Source organism: Grampus griseus, assembly GCF_964374135.1.
Source record: "Grampus griseus genome assembly, chromosome: 6".
Taxonomy (NCBI): Eukaryota; Metazoa; Chordata; class Mammalia; order Artiodactyla; family Delphinidae; genus Grampus; species Grampus griseus.
In genome coordinates this window covers 70363264-70386609 of record NC_139000.1, presented here as the reverse complement: position 1 = coordinate 70386609, position 23346 = coordinate 70363264, and the positions used below count along the sequence as shown (strand labels likewise).

General features: G+C 38.4%; 1 pseudogene across 1 annotated transcript in view; it reads right to left on the bottom strand.

Annotated features, from left to right (window-relative positions):
* LOC309824161 (origin recognition complex subunit 6-like) overlaps positions 1-18820 on the bottom strand; it is a 29757-nt pseudogene extending 10937 nt beyond the window's left edge. Inside the window, exon 1 of the transcript in view lies at positions 18755-18820. The product of the transcript in view is annotated as an origin recognition complex subunit 6-like (transcript). The remainder of the gene's footprint in view (positions 1-18754) is intronic.
* Positions 18821-23346: the final 4526 nt, after the last annotated feature.

Below are 23346 nucleotides of genomic sequence, written 5' to 3'. Positions count from 1 at the left end.
CGCCACCAGGGAAGCCCCTCTCTTTACACTTTTGATGTCAGTGAAGTTGTCCATTAGAGAGACTGAGAAGAGATGAATGTTAGAGGAAAAAACATTAACGAATGGCAATTTTTCAGCATTCCCCAAAGATGAAGTTACCTTGAAAATTATGTAAGAATACACCATGAGGCCTATGGAAAGGTGATGTAAAGAGGTCTGTTTTTTATACTGTATCATCTTTCTAGAGCTATATCTTTATATCTTCCTGAGTGTGGCAGCCAAAATATTCTTTGCACTAGAAGCTGCATCTACCTCTATTCAGTGGTTCAGAATTTTAAATTACTTTTGGTTAAAAACATGGGCTTTGGAGTCTGGCAGAAATAGGTCCATGTCCTGAGTCTCTGCCTCTTCCCAGCTGTGTGGCCTTGGGCAGGTCTAAGATGAGGACAGTAACAGTATCCATCCCATAGTGTCACTGTGAGGTTTAAACCATCAGTGAATGTACAATGCTTATTGCAGTGCCTGTGGGTCTTAATAGGTGCTAATTATTAATAGTATTAGTAATACTATCGTTTTCATCATTATTGTTATTTTTACTATGAAACACGTACACAGGGACATGTATTTGTGTATCTAATCCATAGCAGCTGGGTCTGAAAGACAAGAAAATGTGAAGACTCTTTTAGAAGATGGGAAAAATAAATTACAATACACATGCAAACTTAAGAATACATGGCTCTTCTGGATAACTGATGAGCTAATTTCTGGAAAGGAATCAAGAGACAATCTCTGTGAAAGTAATATTTTAATTTAATATTTATTTTTATCAAGATAATTCATGTAGATTTAGAGGCAAATCTTACTACCATAAAACTTATAACAAAAAACAATAGTCACTTATTTGGGGTGGGGTAGAGGTGGACTCAAAATACTCATTATTATATGGTGAAGGTGAGAGAAAAGGCTATATCTAGAATAACATCTAGTTTGGGGGACACCTAAGCAACTCGGTGGATGGCAGGCCCATTAACTAAGATAGAGAAGACTGGTGGTTGAGCAGGATTTCAGCAGAGAGGGGAAGCAAAGAATCAAGAAACCTGATATTTAGCCATCAAAAGTGAAGATGTTGGGTAGACAATTTGATATACAGCTTAGAGGTCAGGGCATGGGTCATGGGGAGAGTTACTGATTTGGAGATTACTGGCATGTAGATGTTAAATATTTAATATTTAAATGATAGCAACTCAGGTGAAGAAAGCTAAAAAACTGATGCTGAAGCCTTTCAACATGCAGAGCTCAGGCTGAGGAAGAGCACCCAAGAAAGGTGACTGAGAAGCAACGGCTGTTAAGACTGTCAGAGTCAGGAGGATGCTGTGACTCTGGAGTAAACAGTGGTTCAGGGCTTCCCTGGTGGCGCAGTGGTTAAGTATCCACCTGCCAATGCAGGGGACACGGGTTCGAGCCCTGGTCTGGGAAGAACCCACATGCCGCGGAGCAGCTAAGCCCATGTGCCACAACTACTGAGCCTGCGCTCTAGAGCCCGCAAGCCACAACTACTGAAGCCCGCACACCTAGAGCCCGTGCTGTGCCACAAGAGAAGCCACTGCAGTGAGAAGCCCGCGCACCGCAACAAGGAGTAGCCCCCGCTCACAGCAACTTGAGAAAAGCCCACACTCAGCAACGAAGACCCAACACAGCCAAACATAAATAAATAAATAAATTTATATTTAAAAAGTGGTTCAAGGAGGAGGGCGTGGACAACTGTGTGCCTGCAGCTCAGTAATCACAGTATAAACCCAGCCGCCCTTTATTTCCCTGCTCCTACCCTCAATGGACCACTGGGCTTTTTCTATTATTGTTCTCTTGCATTAGAATGGCTCCTCACCTCCCAAAATCCTATCTATCCTTCATGACCCAGCAAGAATGCCATCACCTTGGTAATGCATTTCCTGACTCCACTAATTAAAAATGCTCTCTTCCTCCACAATATTCCATAGCCCATTGTATACTATAACTTATTCTGCCTTGTGCTATAACTATATATATTCTCTCTCCATCCTTCCTGTATCCCAACTGGACTATAGTCCCCCCACCCCTATAATGCAGCAGAATGCTGGGCATATACTAGGTACTCAGTAAAGATTTTTCACTGAGTCAAATCCAAAAATATAGAACTCAAGCCTGGAAAAGTTTCTTCAAAGGACAATCTCCTTTAACACTTTAGATTTCTGTTTGTCAGCATGTATATCTTCTGCACCCAAGCCCAGAAATTATTTATACATTTTCCTGACCCTCTATAGAAAAATAGTGGGGGGAATCATTCCCCAAAAGCAAAGTTTTTAAATGACATCATTAAAAAAAAAAAAAAAAAAAAAAAAACCTACATGACCAAAAAACAGGGTAGTGTGGGCAAAGCTCCTGTCACATGCATTGGCTGCGTATCTCCTGAGCTAATGGCTATTTTAGAAACCATTTAGACTAAACTTTCCCCCAGATCCCAGGTATGAAAATAACAAGTTGCAAAAGTTCCATGGATGAAACAACATTTGTGATCCCTGAACTTCACAGTAAAAAGCTAAAAAGATTATACTAAAAAGATTGTACTAATCCAAGCCTTGGGTTAGCAGCCAGCAATTCTTCAATCTTCTTGCTTCAAATATCATCATGTGCTTTCATCCTCTTACACTGAGGAGGAGAAGTGTGGTAGAAAGAAGTCACTGGAAAGTAGTTCTGGCTAAGAGTTGGAGGAAGAGGAGAGAGAAAAACAGGTTATCAATGGTAAATACAGTCAGAGTCAAAACTTTATAAATCAAATAGAATTTCTACAAGCTTAATGAGGGAGAATTATTTGCCAAGCTGCCATGTGCAACATGCTATAAAAACAACTGGGATTTAATGTCATGACTGTTAATTTTTATGATTTCGTTTATCCCCTCCTCTTTTTTGCACCATGTTGCAAAACAGTTCTCTTTTGAAACTAATCACTCTTTTGTGGTCAACAGCAATTTACAAATTAGACGCTCAGACTTTTGCTAAAAAATTTAGGCCTTTACACGTATTTGTAGATAGACAAATAGCCTAGTGATTAAGGTATGCATTCTTTTTAGTTGCATATGCCAGATCTACCAAATATTTGTGATCATCCAAACTGGTTGCTTTTTGTTAAAATTTCTACTTCCTGCACTTTCAGACCCACATATTCAGAGGTAGAAAACTTTCTGAGAGTGCAAGGTGATGATTCTTGCAGATGCCCAGCAGTAGACTACATAAGTGTAAATAATCAACGTAGCCCCACTTTGCTGCTACACTAAAAAGTCCAGTAACCTCTTTTTCTTAATGGTTGTGCCAGTTCCACCACATTCTGGAAGGTATTGGTTCCCTTAAGTACAACGTGGAGCCATCAGAATAAAAGGGCAGCATGAGGGAAAACGACAGTGTGGGACTTTGTGGTCTATAGATTTAGTTGCTCATACAAGAACCTGAGAGGGGGAAACCCCCAAAAGATTAGTCACTTTGTTTTGTTTTGCAGAACTCAATTCAGGTTAACAAAGCATTTGCCATCAAAGGAGATGGGAGAATGGCAGTATTCACTTGCTCTGGTCTGAATAAACAAATGTGGGATTTGTGGGCTGACTAATGTCCTGGGATAAACCAGGCATTCAGCCAAATTCTAGGAGTTTTGATGCAAAGACAGCAAGCCCACACTTTTCTTCATGGAAAGTGCTCCATGGGAGTATTGATGTCCACAAGGGCAGCCTGGGTCTTCAACTGCCTTAAAGATTCACCCAGGGCTTCCCTGGTGGCACAGTGGTTGAGAGTCAACCTGCCGATGCAGGGGACACAGGTTTGTGCCCCGGTCCGGGAGGATCCCACATGCCGCGGGGCGGCTGGGCCCATGAGCCATGGCCACTGAGCCTGTGCGTCCGGAGCCTGTGCTCCGCAACGGGAGAGGCCACAACAGTGAGAGGCCCGTGTACCGCAAAAAAAAAAAAAAATAAAGATTCAGCCCCAGGGAATTCTCAATGTTTCTGTAATTGAAAACCTAGATCAAGTGATAGAAGCAGAATTCCTTCTTCTTGGAAAGTGTTAAATATGCCATTCATCTCCTTTTAGAAATGTGTTATCACTGTCCCTTTTTAAATACATTACCCTGAAAATATATTATTAGGCTGCTAAAATGTGACTCTGGTCCTATCTTTCCTTTCATTCACTCATTTCATTCACTGAGTGCCTTCTGTATGCTCCAGGCATCATGTAAGGCTCTATGGATGAAACAGTGACTGAGTCAGAGCCAGTCCAGCTCTTGGGAAGCCTCCGGGCAGCCTCTGACAACTTCAAGGGCACTGGAAGAGTATTACAGTCTTATAATTTTATTTTTGGTTAGAGGAAAGTATTAAAATTTGTAGTTTTTTTAGTGGGAGAAACAGTAAGCCCCTCAATTAAGGTCTCAGCATAAGTCTGTGGGGAAGTCAGAGAGTTTCCCTTTATTTGACCCCCAGGATCCCCCACCATGCTGTGAGGACCAGAGTCATCACTTAACCCTAGGCTAAAGTAGATTTTATTACAAATGACAGCTAGTGAAATATCAAGGACTAAGTTTCACAGGTTCTTAACTAACTCAAGAAAAACTTCCCAGCAGCAGCTCATGCAATCTCCTTTAAATCTATAAGGCTGGTTTATCTACCCAGATGAGAAACATACATGGCATATGCAGGCTAAAAGCAAAATCCCTGGAATGATTCAATGTGAATATAACATAAACTAGAAGGAGAAAGTTCACTGTGATAATTGGTACAAAGGGAGCATTTTATGGGTCTCCAGAATATCTCCAACCTTCCTTGTAATGTAGGGTCTTCTTAAGTAGTATTTACCCACATTGGAGCCTTCATATTTCCCACATGAAGATGTAATCTCCATGACTTATTAACCCTCCAGAGTCCCAGGAAGAGCCTGCCAAACTGCAAATTTAGATAATTCCCTTTAAGAGGCATTATATGTAACTGCCTTTAGAAGGAAATTTGGCTACATTAGCAGAGATTTCAAGCAAGCTCTTTCACAAAAAACTGTCAAGGAGTGTTTATGAAGTCACCTGATCAGTACCAAGTTTAACATATTTAGATTAGTCTCATCAACATAACTCTTTAGGAATAAAAGTATTACAAAATCAAGATCTGGAGAAGGAGCATAACCCCTGCTTAATTACTGTGAGGAGGGGGGAGAAAGTTGAAAGAGAAAGCTATAGACAAATTGGAAAAGAGCTATTTCAGGTATAAAAAAATAAGGAAGGAAAACCTGAGCCTGGGATTGGATGATAAGCAGATAGCAGAAGCCACCACAGAAACTCTGTTTGACCAGAGGCTCAGTGCTTGCCTTGAAGGAACAAGATGAAGTGCACAGCCCACAAACCAGAGGAAGCCTGCACAGGAAGCGGAGAGGAAGATAGAGGCTTATGAACTTGGGGACAGGATGAAGCCAGTCCATGTGAGGTTCAAAAAAACCAAGTAGGCAATACGAGCATCAAAGTGTTTCCTTGTGTCATTAACTCAGGACCACAACCTGATTTCAAAACACCGTGGAACCACGGATGGAAAAACTGTGTAAACTGGGGCCATTTAAAACAATTTCTCTCCGCCGTATGCTTGTCAGAGACGATCAGAACCCTCTGAGCACTTTGCAAGGCACGCACTGGATCTCACTGTGGTGAGCGATTTGACCGGCAGTGTCACATTTCCCAGCAAAATTAGACAAGCAGCTTGACTTGACAAGTAGCATGAAATAACATAAAAAGCTTCCCTAGACAGTGCCAGAGAATTAGGTGCCAAAAGCCTGAGGTGATTATTAGAAAATGGTTCCCGCCTCCAATTGTCTGACTACAGTCTCTTCATCACCAGGAAGCTGCTACAGCAGAACCCAGCCAAAGCAATCACTGCTCCCTTAGGAAGCATTCACTGTTCACCGTGAGCTCACGCTAACATTCCCGCTGTTTGCAAAGTGGCTAGATGGGGATATGACAGCAATTCCTGTTGTCAGTGAAAGAGACATTGCCCAACAGGATTTTAACTTTTAACTGGATTTCAGCCATGCTGTTTCCTTTGGTTACCTGTCAGCCGAAACTTCTTTGGTATCCAAGTTCTAGTGTATTTCATTTCTATGGTCATCAGAGCAGTACAAAGGAAGAAAAACTAGAAAGGGGTCAGGATACCCCAGTTCTGTCCCTAATCAACTGCAAGGCCTTTAGCCTGGCCAAGTTGCTTCCCTTTTCCTTTAATCATAAAATGAGATAATATAAAACCTGTCTCAGAGGGTTACAGTCATAGGAGAGAACAGATGAGCAAAATGTTATAGAAGGTATATTCATATATAATACTTAAGCGGTGTGTGTATGTGTGTGTACATACAACTTTTTAAATGTTTTCCAGTTGCATAAAAGTGAGGTGTAGATCTGGCAAGTACCTGGATAAGAAAAGTGACATGGACAATTGGATATTTAAGAACAAAAATGCCTCCCTTGATTCTACAGGGAAAAGATAATTGTCTAAATTGTTCAGACCATTTTTCTTCTCCAAGTCCTAGTCATGGAATCTATACAAGACTGAATTTCATGATTGCTGGCAGACAAAATATTTTGAGGAAAAAATAACACTAGCTGTTGATTATTAAATGTTTACTATATGCTGGCCAATCTGTGAAGCACTTTACAAATATTACTTCACTTCCTCTTCATTACAATCCCATGAAATATGTATTATTTAATAACATGATACACTATGCCTAAGTTTAGGAAAGGAATTATACTCCAATAAAGATGTTAAAAAAATACATTATGTAAAACCTTCCAACACATTATAAATTGAAATGTATTTAAACTCATAGCCCTGGATTTAAAAATCAGGAAATAAAACTGTTTCTCTTGCTGAACTCAAAAAAAAAAAAAAAGAAAGAAATTTATTGTTTGAACTAATATTTAAATTCAGGTCTGTCTGACTTCAAGGCCCTTGGTCTTAATCAGAGCCATTACAGCTCTGTGAAGGAAATTATGTTTCTCTTTTGCCCCAACTTTTTGCAGTTACTATTAAAAGTTGGCCTGTGTGCTCTGGCTGGTTGGAGGGGCAGTCCTTGTGTGGCCCTTTGTATAAGAGCTGACAGTTACTGGAGGCCCACATAGAGGGAGTGGTATGAGGGAAGAGTTCTAAACGGAGAGGGAAAAGGAGCTTCATGGGTAAAGGACCTGTGGGACTTACACTCAGTTCTGAAAAGCTGCATTTCTTGGGTAAATGCCACAGAGGTTTGTCTTTAGACAGAACAGGAAAGAGTCCCAGAAATACACCCACACTTACATGATCAATTAACCTGCAACAAAGGAGGCAAGACTACACAATGGGAAAAAAACAGCCTCTTTAATAAGCGGTGTTGGAAAAACTGGACAGTTACATGCAAAAGAATGAAACTGGACTACATTCTCACAGCATACACAAAAATAAACTCAAAATGGATTAAAGACAAATGTAAGAACTGAAACCATAAAACTCCTAGGAGAAAACATAGGCAGTACACTCTTTGGCATTTGTCTTAGCAATATTTTTTTGGATATGTCTCCTCAGTCAAAAGAAACAAAAGCAAAAATAACCAAATAGTACTACATCAAACTAAAAAGCTTTTGCTCAGCAAAGGAAAGCATCAATAAAATGAAAAAGCCACCTACTGAATAAGAGAAGATATTTGCAAACAATATGTTCAATATGGGGTTAATATCCAAAATATATATATTTTTAAACTCATACAACTCAATAGCAAAAAAACAAACAACCCGATTAAAAACTGGGCAGGGAATCTAAATAAACATTTTTCCAAAAAAGACATACACATGGCCAACAGACACATGAAAATATGCTCAACATCACTAATCATCAGGGAAATGCAAATCAAAACTACTATGAGATATCACCTCACACCTGTCAGGATGGCTGTTATCAAGAAGACGAAAGATAACAAGTGTTGGTGAGGGTGTGGAGAAAAGGGAACACTTGACTGCTGTTGATGGGATTGTTAATTGTTGTAACTGCTATGGAAAACAGTATGGAGATTCTTCAAAAAATTAAAAATAGAACTACCATATGATCCAGCAATTTCACTTCTGGGTATTTACCTAAAGAAAACAAAAACACTAATTCGAAAAGATATATGCACCTCTATGTTCATTGTAGCATTATTTACAATAGCCAAGTTATGGACGCAATGTAAGTGTCCACCAATAGAAGAATGGATAAAGAAGATGTGATACACACACACACACACACACACACACACACACACAAATATATACACCTTCATACATACATACACACACAGAGAGAGAAATATTACTCAGCCATAAAAAATGAAATCTTGTTATTTGCAACAACAAGGATGGATCTATAAGGTATTATGGTAAGAGAAATAAGTCAGAGAAAGACAAATACCCCATGATGTCAGTCATATGTGGAATCTAAAAAACAAACAAGGCAGAGATTGTTTGAAGATGGTGGAGTAGAAGGATGTGCACTCACTCCCTCTTGCGAGAGCACTGGAATCACAACTAACTGCTGAACAATCATTGACAGAAAGACACTGGAACACACCAAAAAAAGATACCCCACACCCAAAGACAAAGGAGAAGCCACAATGAGATGGTAGGAGGGGTGCAATAACAATCAAATCAAATCCCAGAACTGCTGGGTGGGTGACTCAAAAACTGGAGAACACATATACCACAGAAGTCCACCCACTGGAGTGAAGGTTCTGAGCCCCATGTCAGGCTTCCCAACCTGGGGGTCCAGCAAAGGGAGGAGGAATTCCTAGAGAATCACACTTTGAAGGCTAACGGGATTTGATTGCAGGACTTTGACAGGACTGGGGGAAACAGAGACTCCACTCTTGGAGGGCACACACAAATTAGTGTGTGCATCGGGGCCCAGTGGAAGGAGCAGTGACCCCATAGGAGACTGAACCAGGCCTACCTGCTAGTGTTGGAGGACCTCCTGCAGAGGCAGGGGGTGGCTGTGTGTCACCATGGGGACAAGGACACTGGCAGCAGAAGTTCTGGGAAGCACCCCTTGGTGTGAGCCCTCCCAGAGTCCACCATTAGCCCCACCAAAGAGCCGGGTAGGCTCCAGTGCTGGGTCGCCTCAGGCCAAACAACCAACATGGAGGGAACCTAGCCCCACCAATCAGCAGACAAGCGGATTAAAGTTTTACTGAGCTCTGCCCACCAGAGCAACATCCAGCTCTACCCACCACCAGTCCCTCCCATCAGGAAGCTTGCACAAGCTTCTTAGATAGCCTCATCCACCAGAGGGCAGACAGCAGAAACAAGGAGAACTACAATTCTGCAGGCTATGGAAGGAAAACTACATTCACAGAAAGATAGACAAAATGAAAAGGCAGAGGACTATGTACCAGATGAAGGGACAAGATAAAACCCCAGGAAAACAACTAAATGAAGTGGAGATAGGCAACCTTCCAGAAAAAGAATTCAGAATAATGATAGTGAAGATGATCCAGGACCTTGGAAAAAGAATGGAGGCAAAGATTGAGAAGATGCAAGAAGTGTTTAACAAAGACCTAGAAGAATTAATGAACAAACACATAGAAGAATTAAAGAACAAACAAACAGAGATGAACAATACAATAACTGAAATGAAAAATACACTGGAAGGAATCAATAGCAGAATAGCTGATGCAGAAGAATGGATAAGTGACCTGGAAGACAGAATGGTGGAATTCACTGCTGTGGAACAGAATAAAGAAAAAAGAATGAAAAGAAATGAAGACAGCCTAAGAGACCTCTGGGACAATATTAAACACAACAACATTCACATTATAGGGGTCCCAGAAAGAGAAGAGAGAGAGAAAGGACCCGAGAAAATATTTGAATAGATTATGGTCGGAAACTTCCGTAACATGGGAAAGGAAATAGCCACCCAAGTCCAGGAAGCACAGAGAGTCCCAGGCAGGATAAACCCAAGGAGAAGCACACCAAGGCACATAGTAATCAAATTGACAAAAATTAAAGACAAAGAAAAATTATTGAAAGCAACAAGGGAAAAATGACAAATAACATACAAGGGAACTCCCATAAGGTTAACAGCTGATTTCCCAGCAGAAACTCTACAAGCCAGAAGGGAGTGGCACAATATATTTAAAGTAATGAAAGGGAAGAACCTACAACCAAGATTACTCTACCCAGCAAGAATCTCATTCAGATTCGACAGAGAAATCAAAAGCTTTACAGACAAGCAAAAGCTAAGAGAATTCAGCACCACCAAACCAGCTCTACAACAAATGCTAAAGGAACTTCTCTAAGTGGGAAACACAAGAGAAGAAAAGGACCTACAAAAACAAACCCATAACGATTAAGCAAATGGTAATAGGAACAGGCATATCAATAATTACCTTAAACATAAATGGATTAAATGCTCCAACCAAAAGACACAGGCTCGCTGAATGGATACAAAAACCAGACCAATCTATATGCTGTCTCCAAGAGACCCACTTAGGACCTAAGGACACATACAGACTGAAAGTGAGGGGATGGAAAAAGAGATTCCATGCAAATGGAAATCAAAAGAAAGCTTGACTGGCCATACTCATATCAGATAAAATAGACTTTAAAGAATGTTACAAGAGACAAGGAAGGACACTACATAATGAGCAAGTGATCAATCCAAGGAGAAGATACAACAATTATAAATATATACGCACCCAACACAGGACCACCTCAATTGACAGTAACACAATAATAGTGGGGGACTTTAACACCTCACTTACACCAATGGACAGGTCATGCAGACAGAAAATTAATAAGGAAACACAAGCTTTAAATGACACAATAGAACAGATAGATTTAATTGATATTTATAGGACATTCCATCCAAAACCAGCAGATTACACTTTCTTCTCAAGTGCACACAGAACATTCTCCAGGATAGATCGCATCTTGGGTCACAAATCAAGCCTCAGTAAATTTAAGAAAATTGAAATGATATCAAGCAACTTTTCCGACAATGCTGTGAGATTAGAAATCAATTACAGGGATAAAAACATAAAAAACACAAACCTGTGGAGGCTAAACAACACGTTTCTAAGTAACAAAGAGATCACTGAAGAAATCAAAGAAGAAATCAGAAAATACCTAGAGACAAATTACAACAAAAACATGATGATCCAAAACCTATGGGATGCAGCAAAAGCAGCTTTAGAGGGAAGTTTATAGCAATACAAACCTAACTCAAGAAACAAGAAAAATCTCAAATAAACAATCTAACCTTACACCTAAAGGAACTACAGAAAGAAGCACAAAAAAACCCAAAGTTAGTAGAAGGAAAGAAACCATAAAGAGCAGAAATAAATGAAATAGAAACAAAGAAAACAATAGCAAAGATCAATAAAACTAAAAGCTGATTCTTTGAGAAGATAAACAACATGGATGAACCTTTAGCCAGACTCATCAAGAAAAAGAGGGAGAGGACTCAAATCAATACAATTAGAAATGAAAAAGGAGAAGTTAACAATGGACACCGCAGAAATACAAAGCATTGTAAGAAACTACTACAAGCAACTCTATGCCAATAAAATGGACAACCTGGAAGAAATGGACAAATTCTTAGAAAAGCACAACCTTCCGAGACTGAACCAGGAAGAAATAGAAAATATGAAGAGACCAGTCACAAGTAATGATATTGAAACTGTGATTAAAAATCCTCCAGCAGGGCTTCCCTGGTGGCACACTGGTTGAGAGTCCGCCTGCCGATGCAGGGGTCGCAGGTTTGTGCCCCGGTCCAGGAAGATCCCACATGCCGTGGAGCGACTGGGCCCATGAGCCATGGCCGCTGAGCCTGCACGTCTGGAGCCTGTGCTTTGCAACGGGAGAGGCCACAACAGTGAGAGGCCTGCGTACCACAAAAAAAAAAAAAAAAAAAAAAAAAAAAATCTTGCAGCAAACAAAAGTCCAGGACCAGATGGCTTCACAGGTGAATTCTATAAAACATTTAGAGAAGAGCTAACACCCATCCTTCTCAAACTCTTCCAAAAAATAGCAGAGGAAGGAACACTCCCAAACTCATTCTATGAGGCCACCATCACCCTGATAACAAAACTAGACAAAGATACTACAAAAAAATGTATTTTTGTAGTATCAATACCAAATATCACTGATGAATATAGATGCAAAAATCCTCAACAAAGTACTAGCAAACAGAATCCAACAACACATTAAAAGGATCAAACACCATGATCAAGTGGGATTTATCCCAGGGATGCAAGGATTCTTCAATATATGCAAATCAGTCAATGTGATACACCATATTAACAAATTGAAGAATAAAAACCATATGATCATCTCAGTAGATGCAGAAAAAGCTTTTGACAAAATTCAACACCCATTTATGATTTAAAAAAAGCTCTCCAGAAAGTGGGCATAGAAGGAACCTACCTCAACATAATAAAGGCCATATACAACAAACCCACAGCAAACATCATTCTCAGTGGTAAAAAACTGAAAGCATTTCCTCTAAGATCAGGAGCAAGACAAGGATGTCCACTCTCACCACTATTATTCAACATTGTTTTGGAAGTCCTAGCCACGGCATTCAGAGGAGAAAAAGAAATAAAAGGAATACAAATTGGAAAACAAGAAGTAAAACTGTCACTGTTTGCAGATGATATGATACTATATGTAGAGAATCCTAAAGGTGCCACCAGAAAACTACTACAGCTAATCAATGAATTTGGTAAAGTAGCAGGATACAAAATTAATGCTCAGAAATTTCTTGCATTCCTATACACTAATGCTGAAAAATCTGAAAGAGAAATTAAGGAAACACTCCCATTTACCACTGAAACAAAGAGAATAAAATACCTAGGAATAAACCTACCTAAGGAGATAAAAGACCTGTACTCAGAAAACTATAAGACACTGATGAAAGAAATTAAAGATGACACAAACAGATGGAGAGATATACCATGTTCTTGGATTGGAAGAATCAGTATTGTGAAAATGACTATACTACCCAAAGCAATCTACAGATTCAATGCAATCCCTATCAAATTACCAGTGGCATTTTTTACAGAACTAGAACAAAAAATCTTAAAATTTGTATGGAGACACAGAAGACTCCGAATAGCCAAAGCATTCTTGAAGGGGAAAAAGGGAGCTAGAGGAATCAGACTCCCTGACTTCAGACTATACTACAAAGCTACAGTAATCAAGACAATATGGTACTGGCACAAAAACATAAATATAGATCAATGGAACGGGATAGAAAGCCCAAAGATAAACCCATGCACCTATGGTCAACTTATCTATGACAAATGAGGCAAGGATATACAATGGAGAAAAGACAGTCTCTTCAATAAGTGGTGCTGGGGAAACTGGACAGCTACATGTAAAAGAATGAAATTAGAACACTCCCTAGCACCATACACAAAAATAAACTCAAAATGGATTCGAGACCTAAATGTAAGACCGGACACTATAAAACTCTTAGAGGAAAACATGGGAAGAACACTCTTTGACATAAATCACAGCAAGATCTTTTTTGATCCACCTCCTAGAGTAATGGAAATAAAAACAAAAATAAACAAAATGGACCTAATGAAACTTAAAAAGTTTTGCAAAGCAAAGGAAACTACAAACAAGATGAAAAGACAACCCTCAGAATGGGAGAAAATATTTGCAAACGAATCAACGGACAAAGGATTAATCTCCAAAATATATAAACAGCTCATGCAGCTCAATATTAAAAAAACAAACCCAATCAAAAAATGGGCAGAAGACCTAAATAGACATTTCTCCAAAGATGACATACAGATGACCAAGAAGCACATGAAAAGCTTCTCAACATCACTAATTATTAGAGAAATGCAAATCAAAACTACAATGAGGTATCACCTCACGCCAGTTAGAATGGGCATCATCAGAAAATCTACAAACAACAAATGCTGGAGAGGGTGTGGAGAAAAGGGAACCCTCTTGCACTGTTGGTGGGAATGTAAATTGATACAGCCACTATGGAGAACAGTATGGAGGTTCCTTAAAAAACTAAAAATAAAATTACCATATGACCCAGAAATCCCACTGCTGGGCACATACCCTGAGAAAACCACAATTCAAGAAGAGTCATGTACCACAATGTTCAATGCAACACTATTTACAATAGCCAGGTCATGGAAGCAACCTAAATGCCCATCAACAGACGAATGGATAAAGAAGATGTTGTACATATATACAATGGAATATTACTCAGCCATAAAAAGGAATGAAATTGGGTCATTTGTAGAGATGTGGTGGGATCTAGAGACTGTCATACAGAGTGAAGTAAGTCAGAAAGAGAAAAACAATTATCGTATATTAACGCATATATGTGGAACCTAGAAAAATGGTACAGATGGACCAGTTTGCAGGGCAGAAATAGAGACACAGATGTAGAGAACAAACATATGGACACCAAGGGGGGAAAGTGGCGGGGGGGTGGTAGTGGTAGGATGAATTGGGAGACTGGGATTGACATATATACACTAATATGTATAAAATAGTTAACTAAGAAGTACGTGCTGTATAAAAAATAAATAAAATTCAAAAACAGAACCAAAAACGATAAAACAAGCAAAATGAAAACAGACTCATAGATACAGAGAACAAACTGATGGTTGCCAGGGAGGGGGGAGGGGTTGGGCAAAATAGGCATAGGCAAAGAGGCTTAAGAGGTACAAATTTTGACATACATAAGCAGGGATGTAATATACAGCATAGGGAATATTGTCAGTAATACTATGATAACTTCGTATGGGGACAGTTGGTTACTAGACATTATGCTGATTACTTCATAATGTATGTAAATGTTACATCACTATGTTGTACACCTGAAACTAACATATTGTGCATCATCTATATTTCAATATATAAACAAATATATTTTAAAAGAGCAGGAAGGAACTTTTCCTATATTCTCTGGTCAGTCTCATTTAGACCCAAATTGTTCTTCAGATGTGGCAATGAGCTGTTCAGGAATTTTATTCAATTAGGATTAATTCAATTAGGATGTCTAAAAGGTTTTTGTGTCCTATCTCCCACCAGTTACCTCAGACCATTTCTTTGGAGTTAAATACATTCCAAATAGGTATCCCAATTTTATCCTCAAAAGCAGTACTGACTCAGGAAAGGTTTCTAATATCCTTCACAGTAATGCTTGAACCCTAGAAGAACCACATAGCATATTAGCCTAGTTATTAGATTTTATTTTAAAACTCCAACTGGGGAAGATTTGAACAATAGGAATTCAGAATTGAGGGTAGTAATAGTTGGATAGCTGATATTTACTGAGCCCTTATAGAATGGAAAACATAGTGCCACACCTCTTATACAAATTATTTCATTTGAATCTTGCAGTATCCCTATGAGGTAAACACTGTTATGATTTTCATTTTCAAATAAGACTAGATTTGTAATTAATATTTCTTCAGGTCAAATGGCCACCAAGGACTTCTCTGGTGGCACAGTGGTTAAGAATCCACCTGCCAATGCAGGGGACACAGGTTCAATCCCTGGTCCGGGAAGATCCCACATGCCACAGAGCAACTAAGCCCATGTGCCACAACTACTGAGCCTGCTCTCTAGAGCCCGTGAGCCACAACTACTGAGCCCACGTGCTGCAACTACTGAAGCTGGCACACCTAGAGCCCGTGCTCCACAACAAGAGAAGCCACCGCAATGAGAAGCCCGTGAACTGCAAGGGGAATAGTAACCCCCACTCCCCGCAACTAGAGAAAGCCGTGCCCAGCAACAAAGACCCAACGCAGCCAGAAAAAAAGTGGCCACCAAAATGACAAAGGGGTAGAGTTAGGGCAAGAGTAATAGAACATTTTAATATATCCCCCTCCAACCCCCTCACTTCTCCAATGTTCTCTCAAATATCTTATTCCATCAACCAAGGTGGTTCAAAATTCATTTATTTGTCCTACTGCTTCCCTGACAGGGATTGGTTACTAGATATATCCCCAAAAATTATCCAGAAAAAAAAAAAAAAACACAGTAAAACCTTAAAAGAGGCAATTAAAGACATTTAACTCTTTAAAGGACCCAAGAATGAAATATGCCTCCAAGAAAAGAATATATGCAAATTACGAAATTGTGAAAGCTAAAAATCCAACAGAGAACCTAACTGCCAAGCTAGCCCCATGAACAGACTCTTCCATGTAATTCAGTGGAAATGATTCCACTGGAGTTATGCAAAAGAGAAGGAGAAAGAGAGATTTGCTAAGAAATGTAGGATCAATTAGGCCAATATAATGAAGAGCTTTGGTTGATATGCACCCTTTGGCCAGCTCCCTCCCTCCAAGAGAAGGCCACAGCTGAGAGATTTCTTACAGAGGCACGTGACTACCTGGGGCAACGGAGTTAGTACAAAAACACATTTATAAGATGGCAGTGACAAGCTAGCTGATGATGAAATCCAGCTCTAAAATATACCCAATGACTTACATCACCCTTGGAGTTTCCAACAATATTTTCTCACAGTGTCTAACCACAGAAAAGCTGTATCTAAAAATCTCCTTAAAGGGAGAATACTTAGGAAGCAGTTACATAGTAGATCCTTTTTCTATTTTTGTTGTTGTTGCTGTCTCATCATTAGCTATGTTTTACAATATATCTTCTTTAATGGAGACACAATGTTCTTCAACTCACCAGTTCTTAGAAGTATGGAGTTGCAACAGTGGTGAAGGTGTATCTTTTCAGTCCTCAAGTCAGAGGTAAAATAAGTTCTTCTTTCTCACTGCTCCACCAGCATCCAGACTTCCCCTATAAAACTTGTGAGGATGAAACACTTATACCAGCATATAAATGAATGCAAAGAATCAGTTGCATTTATACATAGTTGCAGCAACAATATACATATACAAAACTCTAGGGCTTGTGAAAAACTGCTGGTACAGAAAAAAAATAAGATAAAGAAAACAAAAGGGAGAAGAGGGGATAGAAAAAGAGGGAGGGAAGGGGAGGGGAGGAGAGAGGGAAGGGAGAGGAGAAGAGAGGAGAGGAGAGGAGAGGAGAAGGAAAGGGAAAGGAAGAGCTCTTGGGCAAATACAAGAGGTGAAAAGACTTCATTTGTTTTATGCCTCTTAGTGTCATGAGTTTATCTGTATTACATGCATTATATCTGTATTATAACTCTGGAGGTAATTTGGATCACCCTCATTTTTCAGAAAGAGAAATCGGTGCTTAAAGAAGTAAAGTAGGCTATGCTACTAAAAAGCATCAACCCCAGGATTTGATCCTAGGTCTCCATGATTTTAAAACTACCCATTCTCTTTCATTTTATCTCATTACCTTTCATCCCAAGAGAATGCTCCTTTGATGCACACTTTCAATTCTGTAAGTGCAGATAACATATATCCAGTGGCAAGAAGACGGAAGTCTTTTCATTGATTCAGAATGAGGTTATTCTTCTTCTCATCAAAAGAGAGACTGGATGTAGGAGAAAGAGGAGGCAAATATTCATCCTGTGATTTGCCTATGACCTAAACACAGATGATATTTCCTGGTCGCTCTTCCTAGGCCCCTTTATCACCTGGACAGTTTGTAGAGTAGAGAAATATATTGAATATGGTATACCTCTACTCAATAACTAGAATACAATAGTTCCGTCTTCCAATTTTAGCAAATTTAGCAAATAAATCTGTGCTCCAAATCCTCTTGCCTTTTCCCTCTCTTGAAGCAACTGTCTATACAGTCAAGTCTTTATGACAACCTTAGCAGTTCCTTGAGAGGGTAGGCAGGCAGTCCAGTGGTTAAGTCCATGGGATTTGGCATCATATCCAGGTTTAAATTCAGGCTCCATCATGGATGTGGCCCTGGGGCAAATTATTTTACTTTTCTGATCTTTCTGTGGTTTCTTGATCTCTAAAATGGGGATAATAACATCTCATGTAGTTGCTATTAAATTTTTTTTAAATGATATGCATAATGTTCCTAGCACAGTGCCTAAGACATAGAGAGTCAACACATTTTTCTTGAATTATTGCTCTGATCTAGCTCAATAAGCTGTCGAGGAGACAAATTACAGTACTTTGAGTTAGCTTTGAGGTCTAGGGAATTATTCTGATGGCTTCCATTTGCTACAGTGAAGTTTATCTGGAGGAAAAGAAGCTGTTCAAAAAGCTTTCTCAAGAGACCTGAGCTATTCAGGTTGTCCCAATTTTTTTCTTATGTTCTATGTCTAGTGCAAACAAAATTGCAACCTATTAAGTATTTAGTATTTAATATAGCCGATAAATTCATTTTAGGTCCGGTTTGTGATATTGCAGTATGGTATTGTATTATTATATACGTATAATATTGTTTAATGAATGTGCATGGTGATTGATGAGGATTTTAAAGAGCTTTAACCACAATTTTGAGCAATTTACGTCATAGTAGAATTTTATAGTGTCATATCTTCACCTTTACAGCATATTGCTCGGTCTATATGGTTTATTTAACAAGATCTCGGTGAAGAATACAGCCTCCAAGGATAACATTAGACTTTAAATGATCTGTTTTTGACCTGCATTGTAGGAAAGAGCAGGGACAGCCTGTGTATTTTACTACTTCCTCCATCAAAACCACAACTACTGCCAGTACCCAACAATTACTGCTCCTCCAACCTATTCTACTTCTTAAGCATTGATGTTTGGAAAAAGATTGACTAATTTAATGAAGCTAAGTTATTTGTATGTTTGCTGAGATAGTACTGTGAATTACCATAAAAACCTGTGCCAAAAGCAAGATATAGACGTTGTGGTGGTGATCGGAGGGTTCAAAGTCCATTTCCGACACTAATTAACAGTGTGAAGTTGAATAAATTAACCTGTCCAAGCCTCAATTTCTACATCTACAAAATCTAGACAGATTCAAAACAGTGATTATTCCACTAGATTAGACTAGATATTTTGATTAGATAGTGTTAAGTGTTCCATATACAGTAAACACTCAACAGGTAGTAGCTACTCTATGCTAGAATACAAACAATTCATTTTCAAATTATAATTCTACCCCTATTTACCTTTTCGCTTTTTGAAAAATCTACATATTTTTCCTTTCCACTCTTTATCCTACAGTATTATTTGTGTTTGTAAAACCTCCTTAAATTCTTTGTGGAGGGAGACTAGGTATTAAGAAAAATGCATACACACAAGTAACTCAGTAACATTTTTATCTTTCTTCAGAGAAAAACTTTATAAACTGAGTATTGATCTTGTGATTTCAAGATCTTGTGATTTTTTTTGCACAGTGGCAGATCATTTGGTGCTTTCTAACTTGAATACAAAGTGGTGTTCTCAGGAGAGGGTCAGGAGGGTTGTGTGAGGACCCTAATGAAGAATACTCAGGCATCTTTGCCTTCAGACCTCTTTTCCCAGCCAAGATGGAAAATGTGAGTTAAACACTTCCACTCTAACTGACTCATTTGGCAGAAAAATATGTCCAAGTGCCAAGAGGAATAGAAAACAAAAACAAAAACAGAAACTCGTGGGGAAAAAGGCACGGGAAGAAGGAGGAGATCGGAGAAGCGTGTTATATTCCATCAAACTATTAAAAAAAATTTTTGAGGATTAAAAAGGAAGATGCATTGACCTTCACAGGTGAAAGCAGAGCTCTGGAAATACAACACTTCTTAAAGTACATTTCACACCAAAGTATCTCTCAAATACACTGTCTTTAACCCTTTTATGGGGAAGATAAATAATGGAATGAGGTTTAAGTATCTAGAAAGTTTATGTCAAAGAAGAATTAAAAGACAGGTTTATGGAGTATATTATCCCATTTAGTCAAAAAACAATTATTTAGCACCAGCTAAGTACAAGGTATTCTGCTGAAAATGCAGGTGAGAAACAAACAAGGCATGGTTTGTGCTGGGAGTTTACCATATATTAGAAGCAAAATTCAGATATACAAATAAAAACATGTGCATGTCATAAACTTTAGGATGGAAATACCAATTATGCAAACACAGGGAAATATTTTCTAATTATTGCCGGGTTTGGACTTTTTTTCCTCTGTAAAGTGAGGGAGTTGTCTTAGGCTCCTCAGGGCTCTTCCAGCTTTAATATTTTGTGACAATATGGTTATAAAAATATTTATTTCACTACTTTTTAGCAGAGAGCTAGAAGAATTTTGCCTTTAATAAATTAGGCACTTGTACCAGAGAATGCAGAGGCTTTTGAACAAATGCCTTGTTTCAGTAGGACAAAGATATTCTCACTGATTAGAAACTGGAGAAACAAAAAACAATTAGCCAAAAAAAAAAAAAAAAAAAAAAAAGTATTTTAATCTGATTTCTTCCACTTAATCCTGCATTCTTAGAATGGGTTTAATTGACACTAACATCCTTTTTCTGAGATTAGTATTCTGTTTGACTAACAGCAAATATATTTGATAAAAAGTGTTTTAATCTGCCACCATCACACTCCAATTTTTGTAAAATAATCAGGTATGAAATCTCAGCTAACTAAAGAATAAATACTAAAATATTATGGCATGTATTAGTTACAGCTGCTCTATGCAAAATGAAGTTTCACTTCCACTGTTCCCTCTTTCCTGCCCTTTTGCTTCACATTGTGATAGGCATGCCTGTGAGAGTTGCAGAGATTAAAATAAGATAAAATTAAACGACACATGTAAAGCCTTTAATAAATAATAGCTCTTGTTACCGTTGCTACAGTTATTATCATTATTTATTCATTTTATTTTTTTCTGCCATTCCTCACTTTCAAAGGTAACTCCTACATATAGAGCTTCCCAAAGTATGATATGTGTAGTACTAAGAGCACTTGAGAAGACTTGGGGGTGCACACAGACACACACAAAAATATTTGATTTAGAAGTCATATATTTATATTAAAGTATATTTGAAAATTTTACAGCTATCACATTAACCTAGTGTTTTAACAAATATTATTAAATAAATGTAATTAAGTTAAAAATAGTATATTTACAGAAGCACAATAGTACAGGTGGTACGTGAATATAGCAAAAATTATGAAGATGGTACAGCAACAACTGAAGTTTGGGAAACAAATAAAGCATAAACAACCGCTTTCACAATCTAACAAGTAGGGAAGGAGTGCCACATTTTGAAAGAGGCAAATCTCTCCCCTACTACATTACAAATCTCTTAAGGGAAAATTCAGTCTCCATCTGGGTCAGTATGTTAACATGTGCTCAACAACTGAAAGCTACCTAAATTTGAAGGTAATTAAAACTGTCTGTGTGTATGTGTGTGTGTGTGTGTGTGTGTGTGTGTGTGTGTGTGTGTGTGTCTTTAATCAGAACATTCCCCTTATTCAGAGAGCTCTTACTGGAGAAAAATATCTTACAAAGGCAGCAAATATGGACAAGGCTTAAACTGTAATTCATACCTTATTCAACACCAACAATTTCTTACTATTGAGAAAAACGTGTGAATATGAGACAATCTTCACCAATGTTTAAAATGCATGGATTAAAAAACTTCTGGATTTCAAATATACTTGGAGAAACTTTTAACCACTCACTCTTCACAACATTGGAAGAGTCTAAGCACATAGTAGCATTCAATACTGCTTTGTTAAATGAATGATTAATGTGGATATTATACCAACAAATAACCTAAAGCTTCAAATCGTATAAAGTACAGACCTGATAGCCCTTTACAATTGGTTGGGGAGGGAGCTAAAAATTAAAAGAAACAGATGGGATTAAAATTCCTATATAAACAATGTTATAATAGTGTTACAATGACAGCCTATTAATAGGAATGTCATAAAAACTCATTGTAAATAGATTTTCAAAGCATGTACATATTTCATAAACAAGGCAACACATTACCTAGTCATAAATATTATAAATTTAATTGATTAGGAGGGTTTAAGAATATCATTTAGCATCAATCATTCTTGTACAATTACGTAACGAAAGAGACTTCAGAGACTCTTGCTGAAGCATAAGGGCTTTTTGAGAAGTAAGTTCAGTCATACCTGCTTTTCTTTCTTTAACGTGATAAGGCCAAGGTGAACATTATGGTAGAATATTTTAATCTTACTACTGGGTCTGAGTACTTGTGAGACAACATGCTGAAGACACTCAAAGACAATGTGGATTGAGACCCCTGAGAGTGGTGCTTCCAGCAGAGCTGCAGTGGTGGCCTTCTCCGAGACAAAGTTGGCGGGTATGGCAGGGAGGGTGGGGTTTACTCTGGACTCACAGTGAAACAGATGAACAAGTCTTCACACGTCCGTGAATTTTATATGTTCAAATCTATAGATACTCTTCCATGCCATACCTTTCCAAAGAGCATTTGTGCACTTTCTGTTTTTTAAGAGACTTGGATTATTGAGCTCTGCGAATGGTAATATTTTTCACTGTGTACTATAATTATTCATCATAGATCCTCAAAGGCAGGAAATGTCTGGTTCACTATTATATTTCTAAAGCCTAGGTCAGTGCCTGATACATTATAGGTATTAAGTAAATATTTGTTGCATGAATGAATGCATGAGTTTGGAAATGAATGCTTCAGTCCCTAGAGGGTTGGCAGAAGAAAGCATTTGGGAGAGGGAATAGGAAAGAGAGTTTCTGAAATCCAAAGTCAGGCCATTTATTTCAGTTCCTCTTCCACCCACCAGGCCTAGCAATGAGAGAGCCAAGCAGTGATCTCACCCGTAGAACCTGCTGGGCTAGTCCAGTCAGCAAGTGAGGTGAGTCCAACCACTCATCAAACATAGTAAACTTGGCTAATAGATTCCCAGTACAGTGTGACTGCTCTCTCCATCCAAATATGCCCTGCTAAGCTAGATCTAATTATCCACCATGGAATTTGGCCAGTTACACTGAGATTATGGTATGTTGAGAAATTTGAACTTTAACCACACATAAATAAAAGCATGGGGATCAGGGCCACTGCTTCTGTGTGATTTTTGAATTTTTTTCAAACAGAAAACAGTTGCTTTGGAGCCTGTGAGTTTTCAACTAGAAGGAAATATATTGTAAGTCAAATTGATCCAATTTTCTAATGTGAAGTGTCTTCAAATGTCTTTATTAAAATAGTTTAAATTTATTGAATAATATCCAGATAAATCTAAATATAAATATCTAAATAAAATACAGCACCTTTTACTAATCATCAAAAAAAAAAACCGTTGTTAGGTGCAGAGAAAGAAACAAAGTAAGTAAGATACAGTCTCTGGTGCTGCCTTTTTCAGTCAGATTTCAACTGAACTAGTTCAAAACCCTAAGAAAATGCTCTCCTTCCTCCTTTGGCAATAGATGCAGAAAGGTTTAGTCTTTCCAACTTACAACAGAAGGTCATAATGAGAATG